This window comes from Artibeus jamaicensis, unplaced genomic scaffold, assembly GCF_021234435.1.
Source record: "Artibeus jamaicensis isolate MK-2021 breed Jamaican fruit bat unplaced genomic scaffold, CSHL_Jam_final contig_466, whole genome shotgun sequence".
Lineage (NCBI taxonomy): Eukaryota > Metazoa > Chordata > Mammalia > Chiroptera > Phyllostomidae > Artibeus > Artibeus jamaicensis.
The window spans coordinates 1,985,147-2,003,757 of NW_026521844.1; the positions used below are offsets into that span (position 1 = coordinate 1,985,147).

At 34.9% G+C, this 18,611-nt stretch overlaps 1 pseudogene; it reads left to right on the forward strand.

The window, feature by feature from the left end:
• Positions 1 to 2,703: 2,703 nt before the first annotated feature.
• Positions 2,704 to 7,103, forward strand: LOC119034546 (mucin-13-like; annotated as a pseudogene).
• Positions 7,104 to 18,611: the final 11,508 nt, after the last annotated feature.

Sequence of the window (18,611 nt, forward strand, 5' to 3'; positions counted from 1 at the left end):
CAAAGGAGGGATGGGAGACACAGTGCAGACTGCAGTGCAGTTAATGGAATAGCTGAACTAGGCTCTGGCGAGGCCTTAACCAAGGTTACCCACCACAGGTGTCCTGCTTCTGGCAGAATTGGGCTACCTTAATACTTTTTCGTGACACCCAAGGAAAAGAAACACCGAGGAATATAGTTAATATTTCTTGAAAACTCAGAAAATAAATTCTGGTTAAATTACTTCCCAGTGCTTGACCTAAATATTTAAATGAGATTGACTTACAACTTTGCTTTGACTACCAGAAAACAGTACAAATTAGGAAATTTCAAATCTAGCCTCCAACAACCAGACATAATGTCTTCCTTTTATTCATATTGAAACTAACAGGAAAATAAATGTATCTATCATGTTAGACACTTTTATTTTCCTTTCTTAATATATGAGAAATGATAAAAGCACAAGTAAATTGAATATTTCAACTGTTACCGAACAAGAGGAGGTCCAAGGGAGGGGCAATACAATATTTGGCCCACCTAGGGATGCCCAAAACTGCTGTACAACAGGGGCCCCTCCCAAAAACCAAAATACTAAAATCTACTGGGCCCTTCTGTCCGCCGCCAATTGGAAACACATCTCTTAATGCCAGAGATTTGTGAAAAGGAAACAAAATGTTTATTTAATGCTATTCAGGCCTAATGCCTCCACTAAAATATTAAAGTCCTTTAGGGTATACACCTACACCCACACAGCGCTCCCTTCTCCCTCTGTCCCAACTCCGGGTACCGTAAATCAGGAAAAGAGCACACGTCTGTGTTGCAGGCCGCTGGCACCGTCAGCTGGGTCACTGTGCAGGATCTCGAGTTAATCCAAAGTACTGTGGTACCCTCTCATGGTCCACTGGCAAGAGTCCCTTTGTACCCAGTTCCAATCAAAGTCTCTGTTGCTTTTCAGGCCCCGCGGCCAAAGGGGGCACCCCAAAGCCGCGTGGGCCTCTTCTACCAAAGCTGCAGGAGTCCGCACTCCACCAAAAGCATGTGGCTTTCTTCTTCACCTGGCTGCAGGGATCTCCATTCTGGCCAAGCTGCGTGGTTTTTCCCTTTCACCTGGGAAAGAGGGGGTCCACACTCCGCCAAAACCACGTGGCTCCCTCTTTCACCCCACCAACAGGGGGTCCTCACTCTGCTGAAACCGCGTGGCTCTCTCTCCCAGGCCTTCTCACTCAGGAGCGCAGCCCCTCGTTACATCCTGAGTCCTCAAGCCCTTCTCACTCAGGAGAGCAGACCTTAGTTCCCATCTTGAGTCCCTTAGTTCCATCCTCAGTCCCTGCTAGTTCCATCTTACTCCGGAGAGCAGCTCATAGATCCCATCTTGAGTCCCAGCTAGTTCCATCCTCAGTCCCTGCTAGTTCCTTCTCCCTGGCCCCAAACTTGGCCACTGCTATTTAACATATCTATGAAACCAGTTAAAGGTTATAGATATGTTAAATAACCATTCCTCCAGAGGTTAGCTCCAAAACTGTTGCTATGCAAAATAGCTCTCAATGGCCTGGCTCCATTCATCCCTTCCCCCTGGGGGGGGGGGGGCAGTGAGGACATCTTATATGTCTCTCCAATATTTCTATACACTTTGAATTCTGGACACTTTTCTAAATCTTTTTGGGGGGCCCCTCTGTCTGCACCCTGTATCACAACCATAAAAAATATCTCTGTAAATAAAAAGGTTAGGCCCTGGCTGGAGTAGCTCGGTGGATTGAGCGCAGGCCTGTGAACCAAAGGATGGTGGTTCAATTCCCAGTCAGGGCACATGCCTGGGTTGCGGGCCAGTTCCCATCAGGGGACACATGAGGGGCAACCATACATTGATGTTTCTCTCCTTCTCTCCTTCCCTTCCCCTCTAAAGATAAATAAATAAAATCTTAAAAAAATAAAATAAAAAGGTTAGGCAAAAGTAATGGTACTTTTTGAGGATATAACATTTTCTTTAAAAATCAGAAAGCTGTGGGTGTACTCATCAAAATGTTTTGGAACAATTTAATATCTAAAATATTGAGGAGATGCATCTTCTCTTTATGTCTAAAACTGTTCCAAACTGTTAAATGCAGAAATGGTTGTATGAACAATGTAGATTTTGAGGGGAAAGTCACCATTTCATGTTTTAAAAAATACACCATTTGAATACCTACTTCCAACTGTATTCTATACCTTTTTAGGGGGCAAGGGAGTGGTATTTGACTACATTAAGTGCATTAGATTATTTTGTTACTGATATTGTTGTTTGTCTTAAAAATACAGTCTTATTTTAGTGATCTTTTGAATATATGTAATCATTTATAAAATGTACATTTTCTTCACACTTTAATATACGTGAAATCAGAATGTATTTTTATTGGATGATATCTTGGATTTGATCAAGTGAAATATCTTTATGAAAAAAATAATAAAGACGTTTTCTTACAATGAGACACTTTTCTTGTTCAATATAGAGTCTATTTTCTAAGACCATGATGAAGAATTAATCACAGAGCACTGGCTGGATAATTTAGCTGGTTAGTGCATCAAACCCACAGGCCAAGTTCGCAGGTTTGATCCTTAGTCAGGGCACATAAAAGAATGAACCAATGAATGCATAAATAAATGAAACAACAAATCAATGTTTCTTTCTCTCTCCCTTCCTCTTTGTCTAAAATCAATAAAAATAAAATAAAAAAGCTTAATCACAGAGATGGGTTCTCAGGTGAATTTAGAATCATTTCTTAAGGTAACATACATCTCATTTTACTTTAGATTCCACCATATTTTTCTTAGTAGAATAGGGTAGGGCCAAGTTTCTAAAGTACTTTGTCTTTAACTACAAGATATTTGAAACTTTAAATACCTTAAAGATTTTATTCTCCAATAAGTAAATATCAATTACACTTTATTTGTATTTTAACAAAAAGCGGCCATGTGGAATGCACTGTCTTTGTTAGTAACATCATTCTTGCATGATCTTAAAAATATTATTTAAAAAATCTATCTTTATAAAATTCTGCATTATACATGCTAAAACCATTTTTTATTGGGAGTATTTGTCAAAAGGCATTTTGATTGAGTATCTCAATTTGACTGTTGGATCTATCAACTAAGTGGCATAAATCAGAGTGAAAGTGAGTGGGTTTGACACAGATATCAAATCTCTGTAATGGGAAGTGGAAAAGAATGCTGTCAACCCGAAGAGAAGCTTCTTCGTCAAATGTGTCCTTACCTAACTCGCATCTGCCAACTTCAACTCTGGGCTAGGGAAGTTTTTTAAAAAATTAACTAAAGTTTTGAAAATCATGATGGCTCATGTTTCTATTATATTACATGTTGTTTTATGTCACTGATGACAAATCTGAAGGTGATGTATTAAATCAGTGATAAAGAAATTAAGAGTCTGTTAAATCAAGGAATATTCATTCTATTTTTTTTTAATTTATTAATTGTTGTTCAGTTACAGCTTTTCAGACTTTTTCCCCCATTACTCTTCCCTGCCTCCCCCACTCCCACAAGAGATACCAAAAAGCACAAACAGAAAAAGGTATAAAACTTTAAAATAAAGTATTAAATTCTAGCTTATCATGTTTTTAGGGGAGTCTAAGTTGATACTATAAGGTATATCAGGAAGTATAGTAGATTTATTTTTATTGAAGTACACTCAACATATAACAACATATTAGTTTCAAATATACAATGATTTGATATTTACATATGTTATAAAATGATTACCACTATAAGTCTAGTTAATATGTCACAGATATTTTTCTTATGGTAAGATCTTTTAAGTCCTGTTCTTCTAGTAAGTTTCTAATATTCAACACAATATTATTAACTATATTTTCCATGCTTTAATTACATTTCAATGAGCAATTTATTCCCATGACTGCGAGTTTGTACCTTATGATATCCTTTACCTACTTTGCCCATCTCCCTACCCTCAGCATCTGGCAACCACCAGCCTATTCTTTGTAACTTCTCTGAGTTTGTTAGTTTTGTTTTTTTAAAGTTCACATATTACTAAGGTAATAAGTTATTTGTCTTTTTCTTCCCAACCTATTCCATCTGTTATAATGCCCTCAAAGTCCATTCATATTGTCACTGTTGATAAGAGTTCATTCTTCTTATGACTATATAACATTCCATTGCATATATATACACATATATATCCCATATTTTCTTTATTGATTCATCCATTAATGAACACTTAAATTGCTTTCATATCTTGGCTATTGTAAATAATACTGCAACAAATGTAGGAATGCATATATTTTTCCAAGTATTTTCTTTTTAAAATTTTTTTTACTTAATTATTTTTCAAGTACAGTATTCTGTCTTTTCTTTTTTTTCATTTAAAATCAAAAGTGGCATTGCTAGATCACATGATAGTTCTATTTTTAATTTTTTTAGATATATTCATACTGTTTTTGATAGTGGCTGCATCAATTTATATTCCCACAACAAAGGTTCCCTGTTCTTCATATTCTCAACACTTGCTCTTTTTGGGGTTTTTTTTTGAGGCCATATCTTGCTGTCATTTTTTTATGATTGGGAAGGCTGAGCATCTTTTCATGTACCTCTTGTCAAAGAAGTCAGATATATGTCTTCTTTGGAAAAAAATGTCATTCAGATCCTCTGACCATTTTTTTAACTGGACTTCTGTCCTCCCCCCTCCCTCCTTCCCTTCCTTTCTCCTCCTCTTCCTCCTCCTTTTTCTTCTTTTGTTTTCTTCTTCTTTCATTGAGTTATGTGAGTTCTTTATTATTTTAGATACTAACCCCTTTTCAGATATTGTATAGGTAAATATTTTCTCTCACTTAGTAGGCCAAGTTTTTAATTTGCTAATGGTTTCCTCTGCTGTGAAGAAGCTTTTTACTTTGATGTAGTCCCATTTATTTGTTTTTGCTTTTGTTGTCTTTGCTTTTAGTGTCAGATTCAAGAATTCACTGCCAAAGACTGATGTCAAGGACATTATCTCTTGTGTTTCCTTCTAGGAGTTTTATGGTTTTCAGTTGTACTTTCAAATCTTTAATCCATTTTGAGTTATTTTTTTGTCTTGTCTGAAATTACTATTTTAGTAATAGTAACTATAGTACAGTTTTGTTCTTTTTTTGTGTGGTTGTTCATTCTTCCCAGCACCATTTACTGAAGAGATTATCCTTTTCCTGTTGTATAGTCTTGGCTCTTTTGTCATAAATTAATTAAACATATATGAGTGGTTTATTTTTGAGTTTTCTTTTCTGTTCCATCCATCTATTTGTTTTTATGCCAGTACAAACCTGAAATCAGAGAATGTGATGCCTCTAGCTTTGTGCTTTTTTTTTTCAAGGTTACTTTGGCTACTTGGCTTGTGTGTGTGTGTGTGTGTGTGTGTGAGAGAGAGAGAGAGTGATTTTATACATGTTTTCAGGTTGTTTGCTTTATTTCTTTAAAAATTGCCACCGAAACTGATAGAGATTGCATTGCCTCTATAAATTTCATTGGGTAGTATGGATATTTTAACAATATTAATTCTTCTAATCGATTAACATAAAATATCCTTCCATTTATTTGTGCCTTCTTCAATAATTTTTATCAAAGTGTTATAATTTTTATCATATAGATCTTTCATGTTCTTGATTGAATTTATTCCTTGTATTTCATTCTATTTCACACAATTATAAATGTTAATCTCTCTTTTTGATTGTGCATTATTAATATATAGAAATGATGGGTTTCCATATATTAATTTTAAATCCTGAAACTTTATTAAATTTGTTTATAAGTTCTAAGAATTTGGGGGGAAGTATTTAAGGTTTTCTATATACAATATCCTGTCATCTGGAAATAGTGACAGTTTTATTTTTTTGTTTGTTCGTTTTTCTGTTTTTTTTCCTTCGTTTTTGCCTGATTGTTTGGCTAAATGTACCAATACTATGTTGCATAAAAGTAAGATTGGAAATCCTTGTCTTATTCTTAATCTTAGAAGAAAAGCTTTCAGAATTTCAACATTAACTATCTTGGTATGTGTGGGCTTTTAATATATAGCCTTTAAATGTTGAGGGATCTTCCCTCTTACTCCATTCATTTGGCAGTTTTTATCATAAATAGATGTTGAATTTTGTTAAATGATTTCCATGTATCTATTAAGATGATCACATCATTTTTATCCTTATTTTTTAATGTGCTGGGTCACGTTGATTGATTTATTGATGTTTAACTGTTTTTCCATTTCTGGAATAAATCCCACTTGATCATGGTGTGACCCAATTTAATGAATTGCTATATTTGGTTTGCTAGTATTTTTGAGGACTTTTGAATTTATTTTTATTAGGGTTTTGGACTGTAATTTTATTTTTTGTGGCATCCTTGTCTGATTTTGGTATCAGAATAACACTGGCCTGTGACAAAGTTTATTAATGTAGAAGTAGTAAACCTTTCTGCAGAAACTAAAAAGCAAAATAAGTTGAGCATATCTGATTCAAATGATAAAGCAGCTTCAAACAGCTGGCGACGTTACAAGCTGTATATGTAAGATCAGTGTGAGTTTCATGGTAGTGCAAAGACAAATGAGCAACATGATTACAGCAATGGTTTACCATGTAAATGAAAACAGGGGCTGGGAGGACATAACCCAGAGACTGATTTATGCCTTGCTTTAGACCGACAGTGTTCTGATACCTGCAACGCAGAACATCATAGGCAATGCTTAGTGAAGAACAATGGAAACCCTGATTGTGTGTGCCTGCTGGCTCCCAGTGAGACGATCATGGAATCTGTCAAGTGTTGTGCATTTGGCTACAGTAGAGTTGACTGTGAAGACCAATTTCAGCTGATTCTCAATATTGTGGGCACCATTGTTATCATCTTCATTCTTGGCATGGTGATTACATTGATTTTATGAGATTGAAGTGAAAAAGGATATTGAAGAACAGAACTTGATTGAGAACAACTTACAAATCTAAGGATAGAGCACACAACAGGCTTCAGCTATCCAGGAACAGAAGGGGACATCTTCCTTAAAATCAGAGTGACTACACCAAAAACAGTCAGCTGCAGAATCCTCTGCAAACAATTTGGAGCCATCCATGGCCCTCAACCCAATCTATGAGCTTTTATTTTGACTAAGATACTGATGGAGAAGTGAGCAGCCATGAAGATATGGCCTTTGTTATATATTTTTTCCATCTGACATCTAGCCTCTCCAAATGGAAGATGTGAATATTTGCAATGACCACAGTTTGTTTGCTACCTAAGTACCCATGAAAATAAGTGCATTTCAATGCTATTAGCACTTGTAAGACAGTTGATTTTCTCCAGTCAGTACAATGGTGGAAGTTTATTGTTGTTTTTCTTTCTTTTTTCTTTTTTTTTTCCCAATGGCAACAAAACCATTTGCAATCCAGAGGAAAGTTCCCCGAGGCTATTTACTTCAGGTCGCTCCCCACTGACCTTTCCAAGCAGGAGCTGGGCTACATTCCCCATGCCATGCAGAATGGTCCCCTATATAAAATATTTTTAAATTTTCATGTAATAATATCTACCATACTGTTACAGGTTATTAGATCTATCTTTGTATGGCAATCATATTCAAAATGACTGAGCTAGTAGAGTAACAAATCTGCATCAAAGTTTGCATTAAGCTTAAATATTCCTCTACAGAAACTATTCAGATGATTCAGAAACCTTCCCAGATGATTGTATGAGCACAGAGCTATTTCAAGTGTGGCACAAATGCTTCAAATATGGCTGAGAATCTGTTGAAAGTGCTCCAGGTTCTGGAAGGCCTGCAACAAGCTGCACACCTGAGAATGTTGAATGCATACCCCCTGCAATTAACAGAGATCAGAGAACTGTGTGAGGTCCCAAGGTATCTAGTTTGAGGGACACTGAGGTGTCATTGTCTTATGTACAATGTTTTTTGTATTTTGTGTTTTCTTTAATACATTTCTCTATTTTTCCTAGTGCATGGCTTGATACTTTTTGGACAGGCCTCATAGCCTACTATACACCTAGGCTACATTGCCTATTGCTCCTAAGCTTTAAGCCTGTACAACATGCTACTACACAAAACAACACGAGATTGAATCAAGGACAGGAGAAAATGATGGCATCAAAAGACTTTGTAAAACAGGTGTATGAGGCTGCTGCCTGCATAACATACCATAATGTTTTACAGCAAACTTTTTAGTTTTTTAATAAGTAGAAAGAATGCACCCTAAAATAATTATAAAAATATTATATTGTAATTACATAAACCAGTACCACCTACAGTCCTTTATAATCATCAAGTATTATGTACCTTACATAATTATACATACTATATACATTTTTACAACCGGCAGCTTAGTAGGTTCCTTTAGAGCAGCATCACCACAAACACGTGAATAATGCACATACTATAAAGTTATGATGGCTACAACATCACGGACTGTAGGAATTTTTTAGCTTCATTATAATCTTATGGGACCAGCAGTGTACATGTGGTCCACAGTTGACCAAAACATCATTATGTGGTGATGACTGCAATCTATAACATATTTTCAATAATGCTCATGCAAAAAATTTGTGCAACCAGATGCATTTTCTTGGATTACAATAGGTAAACTTAATTTGTCTCTTGTTTAAAAATAAAAGAAACTTTTATAAGGCCAGAAATTAAGGAAATACCTGAGGAAAACACTTAAGGATGACATAAAGGCTATGATTTCAACCTTTTAAAAGTATTAGAGAAACTAGATATTTTAAGAATGAAAAATCTTCTAGCCCCAAGATTACACTATTACAGTGTCATAGTATAGGAAATTGTGTTCTCTAGGAAACTGTGTTCTAACTTCAGCTGGCCAATGGGTTTTAAAGGCAATATTAGAGAATTTCAGATAAACAAATTAAAAAAAACAAGTACAGTCTATAAAAGATATTTGATGAGCTCAAAGCATGAGCGTAAGGATGGTCAAGCAAATAATAATTCGGTACTCCCTCCATAAAGAGAGTGCCCAAATCATCAAGGATTCCAAAGTATAAGCCCACATAAGTGTTTTTTTCTTACACTAAACAATGGTATAATGATGGAGATTAGAAATTATATTAAAATGTCATTTGGGTACAAATTTGTTTTTAATTTAAGTTTTGATCTTATCTATTCTAGCTCAGCTATATGCCAGGGAGAGTTCTGTGCTAGTCTCATACTACTTAAGTTCCCTTTGTAAAGACATTGTAAGCATCATTATTATTTTCGTTTTATAGATAAGGATAACTTAAGTCAGAAGGAAAAATTAATAGATTACCTAAGGTTACACACCAAGTCGATGGTGGAATCAGGAATCTTAACACCAAAGTTCACACTCTGCTTATATCATAGTGACTCAAAATGAGGTTGATGGATTTGTACAATTATCTTTTTAATTTAAGATTTATGGATTATATAACAGAACCTTCCTGAAACAAATATGTTTTCAGGTACCTTAGTAATTTTGTGTTTCATTTTACAACATTTCATTATTATTTTAGCCTAGAGGTAGGTGAAAGATAATTTATAAAATTATCCATGTGTGAATACTTTATGCAAGAAATTAAAATGCTATCTTTGACTGCATTTTTATGATAATCTTATTGGTGAATGATATTGTGAAAAGGCATACTGTAATAGCATCCCTTTGCCATTGAGTTTTACTCATTGATAATATGGTAAGTAAATATTAAGAGTATTATGAATTTGGGGGCATTGTATTTGTTTTTTATAGTATCTTTTAAAACAGAATATTTTAAAGTATATTTTCTTCTTCCTGAAAAGAAGCATTTTTATCTTAAGCCTAGTTTTACACAGAATTTTTTTACCATGTTTTGAGACAACATAGGATTTTGATTTATTATTATGATATAGATAATATCTTTGTTGATTAACTTACACTCTTGTCCAAATACTTAGGTTTTCTCTATGTACATTAAAACAAACTCATAGCCAATTACTTATATCAGTGTAAGATGGTGTGATATTACATTGCCATGCTTAGTATATTTACTTCTGTAAAATTCTCAAGTGGTTGCATTGTGACAGGAACCATAACTGCTGGGAATATAAAGATAAATAATTTATGTCTCTAGTCTCAAGAGCTCACAGTCTAGTGAGATTTGGCAGAAATATACACTACCATATAACAAATGTTTGAATGAAGTGTGCTGGGAGCTCCAAGCTAGAAAAGCTAAATTCCTAGAGATTTTAGGAAAAACACAGAGAGAATACTTAAAAAAAAAGGTTTTGCCTTGGCATTCCAGGCAGGGGTCTCATAGTCAAGATAAAGTAAGCTGAAAGACCAAGGAGATTTTTTATGAGATCTTAAGGCTTAATGTGACTCTTTTGTAAGTGGTTTAGTTTAGTTTGCAATAAATATTGGGCCCTACAACTGCTGTTAGTTGGATAACTGAATAGAAAAAAAAGAGAAGAAAAATAAGGGGTAAATGAAATAAAAACAGTGGTGATGATTAAAAAAATCAACATGAGCAAATTCTAAAATTTTAAAATACAGATAAAAACATTATTTTCCACTATTTGATTGATGTGAATAGATATACTTTAAATATCTAGAAAGGTATTTTCAGTTTTTTAAATAAGTTATATGTTTAAATATAAAAGGATGAATTTTGTTATCTTGAGATTAGAAAGAAGATCTCTTATAAATGGAAGTAAAACAATACTAAATAACATTTCTTGATATATATTTAAAAGTGTTTCTGGCCCTGGCCCCATGGCTTGTTTGGAGTGTCTTCCCACTCACCAGAAGTTGAGGGTTTAGTTCCTGGTCAGGTGCACGCCCAGGTTGTGTGTCTGATCCCCACTTGGGGCAAGTGTGGGAGGCAACCAATGGATGTTTCTCTCCCTATTTCTTTTTCTCTTTTTCTAAAATCAATAAAAACATATTCTCATGTTAGGATTAAAAATGTATATACTTTTGAAACTTTTATTCTAATATTAGAATAAAAGTATTTAATAAGTATACTAAATTAGTATTTAATACTAATTAAAGTATACTAATATTAGTATTTAACCAATATTATTATACAAAACAATGCTAATTTTGTGAATATCTAAAAGTGCTCAGATAAGTGATAATTTCACTGATATAAATTCTTTATGCTTTTCTTTTATATGCATTTTTATTTGTGTATATAAAACAAGGGCATTTTTGTTCTTAATAATTATTTGTCATTAGTAATAATGACAATCATATAAGTGGAATATTGGAATGTCAAGTTTACAGATCACTACAAGTCTACATATTTTAAAATTTTATGCATGAAGAATGTGATTAAAATGTATGTGGAAACTACATAAAATATAAAATTTGAAAAAATAAAAATATATAATTTGAAATAATTTAAATTCAAAGATAAATATTTAAAAATTAAGATAATATAATGCCTTTGCTAATGTGCAAGATTTATGAAAGTAATGATCTACATTAAATTCAAGTCAATTATTATCACAAATGACAGTTAAAGCATAAACATTTTATTGTGCATTTATTGAATTATATACTCTTTAAATAAAAGCACATGATTTGACTTTTAAGAACTATAAGTTATAGGTTAACCATGTGCTTCAAAGTATGTACAAATACCCTATAACAAATAACAAATATTAAGAAAATATAAAAATTAACTCTCCACAATATGAATTTTAATTCAAAGGGATTGATTTCAATAAATAGGGTAAGGCAAAGGCAAGTTTAAGTGCACAAAATACAGTTTATTCTTATATTATTATTTATTATTACATTATTTTCCATACAATAAAACTGTAAACTTACTTTTGCCCAACTCTGTATAAAGATTAGCAAAGTGCCCTAGTCTGTTTAACTGCTCTGAACTATTTAACAGAGAAATGTTTGTATATTTTATATGTGAAAATAATTTTCTCAATTTTAATTTATATTTTATCTTCCAATTTGCATAGAGTAGTTAATTTTTATATATTTATTTCTTTAGCAAACAGTTAGGTCTTATTATGTACCAAATACAATTCTAATAGTTTTGCAAACATTACTCATTTAAAACTTAATCCATCAGTACTTTGGGCTGCTATAACAAAATATCATATAGTGGATGGTATGTAAACAACAAAAATTTGTTTCTCACAAACTGAAGCCTAGGAAATCTGAGATCAAGACACCAGAAGATTCAGTGTCTGGTGAGTCTGGTTTCTTGCCTGCTTCCTGATTCACAAACAACCTTCTTCTTGCTTTGTCTTCACATGTCAGAAGGGGCTAGGGAGCTCTCTGGAATCTCTTATCAGGGCACTAATTTCCTCATTCAGGGCACTCATTCATGAGGGCTCCACACTTAGGATTTAATTACCTTTCAAACACCCTGCTGTTGGGAACCTCTCTGCCAGGTTTCAGGAATTGTAACTACCCCCCATGGCTAAGGATGAGTTGAGTGACCTCTGGAATGCAAGCCACAGAGAGAAAAAGGTTGTCTCTGGTAGCAAACACTGCATCAGCTTACTCCCCTGCCCCCAAAGCATGGTTGATGTCCATGACCGGTAAGACTCCTCACAGCGAGGGACAACCTAAGCCAGACACTATCACTTAGGAGGCCATCATGGAAGGATTTGGGGGGCTGCAACAAAGAGGGAGCAATGGAACCTTGTCCCCCAGCTACTCTGACAAAGCCAGAATCCCCATGTCCTCTGGGAGAAGCACTTCCTGGCTTTAATCCACTTAAGCCTGAAAACCTGGTGGAGAGGGGTGCAGTTCCTTGCCTTGCTAGAGCAGTATCTAGGGAAATTAGGCATAAGAAAGAATTCCTAGAAATTTTGTTAAACCTGCTTTGCTAAGAGTGCTTTCATTTATATATTACAGGTCTGAGCAGAAAATGAGTATGTCTCCCAAGGTTTCTACAGCCCCCTTTCCTGACAGACACTGACTCAGACTAAACCCTCAGATTTTTTTGAAATGTTATCTACTGTTTGATCTTGCCACCCTGTATTCCTGTGTATTACAACCCAATAAAAGCCCCTGGAGGAAAGGGCTCCTGGCCTTTTTCCTCTGGAAACTGGCCACCTTTCCTCCCCAAGCAGATAATGTCTTGGTAGTACTACTTTCATGCATGGCGGACGGGGGGATTTGCAGGCAAAGTTGCCCCTATACCCCACCTCAAAGTAACATTACATTTGGGATTATTTTTTAACATATGAATTTGAGGGGATGGGCACCGACGTTCAGTCTACATTACCTGGTAAAAATATTGTGAGGTAGTTCTCATTGTTATCTTCACTTAAATATGAAGAGCACAGGACAAAAGAACACACTCAAGTGACTGTGCAACAGGGGCAGGACTTAAGATCAGAAAGTCTGAATCCAGATCAAGGAGAAACCTCAACCCCTTCTTATATATGTTTAATATACATTAAATTATTGCATTCATATGTAATAATGAATTAGTAATACATATCATCCATCACCTGAGGATAAAGTATTTGCGATTTAAATTTATTTATTTTTTCATCCATCTTTTTGACCATGTCTCATTCCCCAACCTTAATAAAACACAATTTACATTGTATATAGAGAAAAACAAAGTTTGAGTGTATTACACTCAATGTAGCTGCTGTGAACAGGTATGCTTTATTTATTAGGACAAATGAATAGGGACCATGGAGTGATAGAACAGTGTATCAATATACAGTGAATAACACAGTGTATTCATATAGTATAGAATGGCAAGTAAGCTTTTATCATTATTATCTCTAGTTATAAAAACTTTAACTTAATCTCTGTTCAGGCTTTTCACAATATTTTCTATTATTTTAATATTTCAAAATATGATACTGGATGGTCCTAGGGCCTTGTTTACAAAAATCTTTTCAAATACAATGTCCGTGGAAACCCATAAAACTTGCTTCCAGTTTGCCCAGTGTTCCTGTTTCTCTGTGCAGTGCCAGGCCTTTGTTGTTAACACCAGCAGCGTTGTTCCCTTCGAACTTTATTTTTTATCTTACCTCTTTTTCACTTCCAAGATTCAATTTTTTCTCTCGGTACCTTTCTTATTTCCTCTGTCTGGGTCATGGAACTTGACTCACCTTGCTCCACAAATATTAATATCAAGAATATGATTTCTTTGAACAAATCTGCCTCCTCAAAGAATTCTCCCATATTCTTTATTAAGACAAATAAAATTTCAGGGCAGAAATGCTAGGCATCTAGAGTTCTGGGAACCACAGGGCAAGTGAGCTCTTGTGTTTTGAGTTGTGCGCCCTGGCTGTGCTCACTTGAGCCTTGTGTGGCCACACTGGATGGACCCTGCCTGACTGGCTCCATGTGCTGAAGGATCCTAAGCGCTCCTTTTATACTTAGTGCTTCTATCTGACTTCGCTTACCTAACAAACTTAGCTCATATAATCAGTTTAGTTATTTCTTAAATATAAAGCATACAATTTTTTCTTATGGTGTCTTAATTCTAAAGTACACCTTTCTTCCAACTATCCTGTATTTTCTGCTTTGTGATAACTGTAATGCTACAAAGGCAAATCTTGAATCTTCAGGTAACTTTCCGGTAGTGGTTACTGGCATGTTGTTTTTGTTTTGCTAACATGCACGACCTCAAGTGCTCCATCTGTCCATCAGTCAGAGCAGCTCATCCTTAACTTGTGACACAGCAAACTTTTCTTTAACTGTTTCATACTGAGATAAGCCAAGCAGGCCAAGGCTCTTGTTGGCAAATTTATGTTTTAACCTCCATGACTTCTTTAAGAGAAAGGCATCGCAGATAGTATTTATCTTTTTATTTTGTTCAGTCAAAAAAAAAACTTTAGCTCCTAATTTTGGAAAGTACATAAAGGTAACTGCTGAGCTTTTCATATCATCCCTTATAAAAAACAGTGTCTTTCTGTTCCTACTAATGGGTAGTCCTAAATGCCAAGCTTAATATGTATGTAAATTCTTCATTCTCATAGCCCAACTGAAGATAACTGGACCAGCACTGGACCAATGGTAGGTACCTGAAGTAAGCTTACCATTCAGTAGGTTTGCTAGATCACTGGAAGACATGGTATGAAAATGTCTATTTCTAATTTAGCTAAGGCTGACTCCTTAGAGCACTCTATTAAGAAATAATGACAAAAGTATGGAATTGCAAAATAATGAATGTGTGTATTGAGAAGATTGTATTATGGGCTATGTGTAAACCAAAATTTTAAGTGACATAATAAATTATTTAGAAAATACCTTGTAATAGATAAAGTACATGGGGAAAAAGTTCAAAGAGAGAGTTCACCAGAAGCAGTGACCAAAAACTGGTTGAATTTCCTTAATGAAGGGATACTGTTGCAATGACCCAAAACACTTGCCTTTGAGATTACTCAAATCTTTAGTTTTCTGCTTTCATGTCCCTGACATAAGGCTCAAGATGATTTCAGTTTCAGCTTGCTTTATCTTAATGAATTATTCTTAGACTAACACAGCTCACATATATGCATTAACCTAAACTATCCTGAATGATTGTCTGGCTCTTTGATTCACTAGGAAAGCTTATAGAAAAACTCATGAATTATGGACTTCAGTAGGGCCAGGCAGAAAATACATTCACATGTACCCTACACACACACACATAAACACACAAGCACAAACACCGTAAAATAAATAGTATATGTAATAGGTATACATGTATTCTTTTTTCTAATATTGCATTTTGAATGGCTCTGTCATATGAGTAATTTCAAGCAAAATATAAATTACTTTGATGCCATAGGTCTACAAAATTATGAAAAATTTCATGTATAGTATTTTTCTTATTTTGGTTTATAAACAGTTAAGAATCATTCATTACAAGATTGTTAAATGTGGTGAAGTGGTTTATATACATTTTTAAATAACTACACATATATTTTACTCATAAGATATAAAATAGTATCTGAAATGTCTTTAAAATGTTTCCTTTCTTTTTAAATTGAACTTATGCCTAACGTACCAGATTTTAGAATTCAGGATGTTACTCTGGCAAAAGCACTTTGGTTCCCCATGAGGCAGACTAATTTGAAAAACAGCAACTTTGGAAAGACAGTCACTGCATTTCTCTTTGACCCTTGAGCCAGGCACTGAATCCTGCCTGTGGCTATATTAGAGCACTTTCGGAGAAATGAACAAGAGAAGGCATTGCTGCATATTTCAGAATTTAGTTCTTTCTTATTAGATAAACTCTGTCTCCTTCCCAAACACTAACTGTCACATTCTCTAAAACTGTAAATTCTATATCAAGAAATCACTTTTGGTGATATGTGAAATTCTTATGAAATGTACATGTATGTATATTAGTTATGCCTCAAATGATCATGTATTTTACTGGATTGGAAAATCACCTGTTTAAAATTAGAGAAGTGTAGGAAAAACAGAATATGCACTTTTGTTAAAGATTTTATTTCTTTATCTTTAGAGGGGAAGGGAAGGAGAGAAGGAGAGAAACGTCAGTGTGTTATTGCCTCTTGTGCGTCCCCTCCTGGGAACTGGCCTGCAACCCAAGCATGTGCCCTGACTGGGAACCAAACTGTGATCCTCTGGTTTACAGGCCTGCGCTCATTCCACTGAGCTACACCAGCCAGGGAATATGCACTTTTTAAATTAGGTTAAATTACATTGGTAACATAATTTGACAAAATAAGCTTAATCACTAAGAAAAATTATTTTTACTTTGGAAAACTTCATAGTCCAATGCTTATCAGCTATTTCCCTTATTAAATAATTGTATGAGGTCTACAAATAAGTATATAATCTCCCTCTAGTGATGAATATGCTTTATTTTTAGGACATATTGAGATACTTTCTTTCTGTCAGTTTTTTATTTGATTTTTGCCTTTTCCTAGAACATTTGTAAGAGTGTAATTTAAACTAAAAGGATAGACCCAAAAATATAACTTGTAGCATAATTTCACAAATTCACAAATTTCACAAATTCACAAATTTCACAAATTCAGGGATTTTATCTCTTCTCTAAAGGCGGAATTTTTGGTAATATTTCAGGGGAAAATCTTGAAAGAAAATATTCACCAGCTTTAAAGGTGTGTCAATTTAGGGTCATTATCTTTACTGATTGATCAGCGTAGAGGGTGGGGTCATTAGTCATTGCATCTGGTTCTTATGTCAACTGTGGTGTCACTACATCTGGTTTTGCACCTTTTCTTGGTGGGGAGCTAAAACACAACTGAGACCTTGATGGTATCACTGGCTGGACTGAAACACTGTCTCTGTGGTCAATAGGCAGACGCTCATTCTCATGAGGGATTAATTCTCAAGGGAACGGTTGTGCAAGGACTTGATATGGGAGTTGTATAAATTTATTCTTCTGTTTAATGTTCATCATCTAAGAGAATCTAAACTGCATAACTAGTTATATACTAAAGGAGGAAAGGTCACCATAGGGGTAAGGTCCTCACATATAATACTTATTTCCCCAGTTTTTCTTATTGCTAGACACCCAGGCTTTTCTGCCCTGGTGAGATTCCATGCCTGGCCTATCATTCCAGCTGTGCCTATGCCTGTCCAACTGTGTACTCTATTATTCCCTCCACAAGGACCTTTCATTCTGAATTCTCTAAGGGAAATGAATGTAGGGTCTCTTGTATCATTGCTTTCTGCTGAAGAGTGGTGAAGAGTTTTCCTTCAAAGCAAAATGACCCTCACTCTCTATCAGAGGAATGGTGAAGCCTGGGAACAAAGTGAGCTTTCATTGGTGTCTGGAACTGGTAAAGGGCAGTAGTCTCAGAGTATGGGAAGGGCGTGTAACCTGGAGCAGAAAAATCATGTCTAAACATTGACATAATTAGAGGAAAAGCCAGAATGGTAAGAATTATGACAAAAGGTTTCATAAAAGGGAAGGTCCAGACAAGGGTACTGGGGTGCCCTCAGGCTGGTTGGCCTAGATTACAAATATTGTTTGATTTAACTAATAACTAATATCTCTGGCGATGTCACCAGATGATCATGTAAATTCTTCATGGTTTACACAGCATCAATCACTAAGATTACTTAAGTATGAGCTATTGTAGTGATTTTTCAGGTTTATATCAAGTCATTTGGCTGTAATTTGGGAGTACAAAACTAAGAAAAAAGTTTTAGTTCTTAATTATTCCAAATAAGAAGATGGGAGAAAAATAAAACACTGGTTTGGAGGATTGTAGCCAAATATCTAAGAAAACTAGAAAAACTCAGGATCCACTTTAGTTTATAGGTGAAAAAAAAACTTCGAAGACAATTAATTGAACTGGAGTCTAATATCCACAACTGTGTATTATAGATTCTATTGAGACACATTTCTTCTCCTAAAGCTCCCTCATTTTTATCAAAGAACCAAATTAAGACCAATTTATCTACTCCATTAAGTCCAGTTTTAATTTGGCCTCATTATTTGAATAAGCATAATAATAATGGTAATTGATTGTCAAGCTCCCTTAAATCTGCTTTGCTGGAATCTGTAAGGAATCTCCAGATTCAGTTGCAGTTAGCCCCTCTGGGTGAGGAAGTCAAGCCACGGAGTTGCCATGAGGCTTTACCTACAATACTGTAAGTTTGGACAAGTACCTCAAATACTCGAAGTCCCCCCAAATACCTTAACATTCTTTTGTTGCCATTTCATAAAAAAAAAAAC